Source organism: Amblyomma americanum, chromosome 1 (genome assembly GCF_052857255.1).
Source record: "Amblyomma americanum isolate KBUSLIRL-KWMA chromosome 1, ASM5285725v1, whole genome shotgun sequence".
Classification (NCBI taxonomy): Eukaryota; Metazoa; Arthropoda; class Arachnida; order Ixodida; family Ixodidae; genus Amblyomma; species Amblyomma americanum.
The window spans coordinates 549,100,927-549,104,989 of record NC_135497.1 but is presented as its reverse complement, the minus strand read 5'-3'; the positions used below and the strand labels follow the sequence as shown (position 1 = coordinate 549,104,989).

General features: G+C 46.0%; 1 non-coding gene across 1 annotated transcript; it reads right to left on the bottom strand.

Moving 5' to 3' along the window:
- Window positions 1-1,987: 1,987 nt before the first annotated feature.
- Window positions 1,988-2,061, bottom strand: TRNAL-CAA (transfer RNA leucine (anticodon CAA)). The gene has a single exon. It is a non-coding gene; the product is annotated as a tRNA-Leu (tRNA).
- Window positions 2,062-4,063: the final 2,002 nt, after the last annotated feature.

Sequence of the window (4,063 nt, the reverse complement as noted above, 5' to 3'; positions counted from 1 at the left end):
TGTCTGTTCCGGGGCAGGGATGAAGTGGGCGAGTCCTCTTGGTGAGGCGAATCTTCTGCGGAGGAGTCGGAGAGGGCGAAGGAGTCCCGTACGTCGGATATTTCGTCGAAGAAAGCAATTGTCATTCCTCAGGTAATGTGCCGGTACTCTTCGCTGAAGTTAGTCAGCAGTACTTCGGCCTGGCCATTGCAGAAATGTGCGATGCTACTTGCGATGATGATTCCTCGGTCTAGAAACAACTGCATGTTTCCCTCTATGGTGGCTTCAGCGTTAATGGCTTTCGTGGCGCCTACGGTCACGATAACGCTTGAACGGGGTAGGACGTTCACTTCTTCCTCCAGGACACTTAGAGCAACGTGATTTTCTCGAGTCTTCATCGAAGCGATGGCACATCCGTCGAAAGCGTGATCAGCTTGGATCGCAGGTCGATGATCGCCTGATGCTCATTAAGAAAATTCATACCCAAGATCACTTCACGGGAGCATTGCGCTAGCACAACAAAAGTCGCAGGATAGGTATGTCCTTTAACAGTCACTCGCGTTGTGCATCGTCCTGATCGCGTAATGAGGTAGCCCCCCGCGATGCGAATTTGTGGGCCGTCCCAAGCCGTTGTTGCTTTTCTCAGATGCGCAGCGAATGTTCCATTCATCACCGAGTAATCGGCTCATGTGTCGACTAGAGCGGTAACTTTCCGGCCGTCGATAGTCACTTCTAAGTCGGATGTCCTGGCTCTTGCATTGCAGGTCACTCTCGGCGTCGGGTCACGGCTTCGTCGCGTATGCGAGTCGCGGGTGGGGCGTGTGGTCGAAGCTTTTCTGTTTGGTGGCGTCGTTTTGAAGGCAGTGTGCGTCGTGGTCGGGGTTGTCATTTTGTGCGGCGTCGGTGCAGCGAGTGTCCTTCATGCGGCATCGCGGGTGCAGTTTCTTCATGGGGCGGGGTAGGTGGAGGATCTTCGGCGTTTCGCTCGTGAGTATCCTCACCTCCAGAGGTTGCTGCCTTTAGTTTCCCCTACGGGGGTTGGGAGACCTTCCTTGTACCGCGGCGGCGTAACTGCGACGTGGCGACGCAAAGCGCGAGGTTGACGGCGATGGTGAGCGCGGAAAGCGGTTCGGCTGGTACTCCTCTCGATGCAGGTACTCGTCGATTCCCTGCGGACGTTGTGCGAAGCGAGGTTGTGGGGCTTTAACGGCAAATCCTCGAAGACCGATACGTTGGTACGGGCAGTGACGAAGAATATGGCAGGCCTCACCGCAATGGAAGCACAACGGCCGGTTGTTGCAAGTCCTCCAGGCGTCGCATTGCCTCGGGATTGAGCGTCGAACGTAGGCTGGACCTTCCACGTCACACTCGCGGTATTACAGGACGTGCTACGACCGCCGGTATGGACAAGGGTGGCGCTTGTGAACACTCTCAAGGTTCGCTTACACCCAATGAACATAAATACCCATGAGAGCAGCAGATTGGACAGCCGTCGTCGTAGCCCAGTTGATGGAGCACCGGACGCGATATTCTGAGGTCGCAGGTTCGGATCCCACCGGCGGCATGGTTTTTTCTCCTGCTTTATAAATATTTTTTGTATAAGCGATAGAAGAATCTAAGTATAATTATTTCACTTATAAGCACAACAAATTAAAAAAAATTACAAAATCCCCTATGCACTTTGGTTTCGGTGACTGTTGGCTCCCTTCATAACTTTGTCAAAACGAGCCCCTCATTTCCTTTATATTTTCTGCTCTCATTGTCTGCTCTCTCTTTCTATATATATATATATATATATATATATATATATATATATATATATATATATATATATATATATAGCAGACAAGGTAAAGGAAATGAGGGGCTAGTTTGACAAACATATTACGGAAGCCAACAGTCACCGAACCCAAGGGGCATAGGGGAATGTTTTTAATCTTTGTTTTATTTGTAGTGCAATCAATCGGTTTAAACAAAATTACTTATAAAGCAGCAGAGAAAACAACCATGCCGCCGGTGGGATACGAACCCACGACCTCTGAATATTGCGTCCGGTGCTCTTACCAACTGAGCTACGGCGACGGCTGTCCAATCTGCTTCTTTCGTGGGTATTTATGTTCAGTGCGTGTAAGCGAGCCTTGAGAGTGTTCACGAGCGCCACCCTCGACCATAGCGGTGGACGTAGCACGTCGTGCAATACCGCGAGTGTTACGTAGAACGTCATCTAACGGCGAGGGCGGAAACTGTGCGAGAGCCCTCTTATGCTACCTATGGCAACAAGACTGCCAGAACCGAGACCCCGCTAAGCTATTAGCAGACAAGGTAAAGGAAATGAGGGGCTCGTTTCACAAACATATTACAGAAGCCAACAGTCACCGAAACCAAGGAGCTTAGGGGAATGTTTTTAATCTTTGTTTTATTTGTAGTGCCAATCAATCTGTTTAAAGAAAATTACTTATAAAGCAGCAGAGAAAACAACCATGCCACCGGTGGGTTCCGAACCCACGACCCCCGAATATCGCGTCCGGTGCTCTTGCCAACTGAGCGACGGCGATGGCTGTCCAATCTGCTGCTTTCGTAAACCGATTGATTGGCACTACAAATAAAACAAAGATCAAAAACTTTCCCCTATGCCCCTTGGTTTCGGTGACTGTTGGCTTCCCTAATATATATATATATATATATATATATATATATATATATATATATATATATATATATATATATATAATCACCAAAATTGAAGAAACATAACAGGATTTAATTCACGACGTTTCGGCTGGTGGACCAGCCTCGAAAAAGGCTGGTCCTCCAGCCGAAACGTCGTGAATTAAATCCTGTTATGTTTCTTCAATTTTTGATGATTTTATATTATATTGACCAAATCAGGCTGCCAGAAATCACTTTTGATATATATTTAGAGTATTGAAAGATAAACGGATTTGGTTGCTGGAGGCAAAATGCAAAGTAGTGAAACGCTTCATTTAGCCATAGATTTATTTTGAGTCGACGTTTCGGAGAGAGCCTGTCATTTCTCGGGGCTGCAGTTACAGCGATCTTCTTGCTCTTCTTATGGAGTTGTCATTGACCCACATATGCCGTACATGTCGTACACGAATACACAGGTTACACACACAAATATGTCACTGTAGTAGCATGCTTGAGAAGAAGATAAGCGGGAAAGCATAGAAGCCAGCAAAAACAGCGCCGTAATGTTAGAAAATGTCGCTAGAAAGGAATTGCATCGCAAGGAAGTGTCTGCCAAAAAGACAAAAATAATAGGATAAATACTGATGAGAAGCGAAATCATAGCAGGACACAGATGAACAACGCGAGTGAGAATAAAAAGTGTCTTAAAAATTTTACGTAAAGTGCAGCGATCAGCAAAAACGCAAAATAATAATAGGATGAATACACATGGGAGGCGATGGTCACATATTTAGAGACCGTTACCTACAAGATGAATTTCAAATATATATTCTGGCTACCGAAGTGGTTCCAGATGACGAAAGGTCCGGCCCTGTCTGCATTTTATTCTATTTATTTGTTTACTCTTTATGAACGGTACACGCGAGTGCACGCGTCTTTAACTTTTGTGTGTAGGATGATCCCGCCACCGTCTGCTCCTGTGCACCTTACACGCCGCCGCTCTGTTGCCTTGATGGGTAGCCATTATCCCCGCCCGCTCGGTGTTTTCCTTTTTTTTTTCCTCGTCCGGGGTCGGCTCCCCGCGGCTGCGGGGTGGGCGGCGGAGTACAACACGTTTTTCTTTTTTATTTTTTGTTCCCTTTTTTCTCTTTCTATCTGTATCTTTTCTAGTATTCTTTGCCTCCGTTTGTTTCTTTTGTTCAGGTGTCGTACATGTGTGCCAGTGCCAACTCCTTAAGAAGAGGAAGAAGACCCCTGTAACCTCAGTCTTGAGAAAGGACAGGCTCTGTCCGAAACGTCGACTAAAAATAAATCTATGACTAAATGAAGCGTTTTCCACTTTGAATTTTTGCCTCTAGCAACCAAATACGTTTACCTTTCTATATATATATATATATATATATATATATATATATATATATATATATATATATAT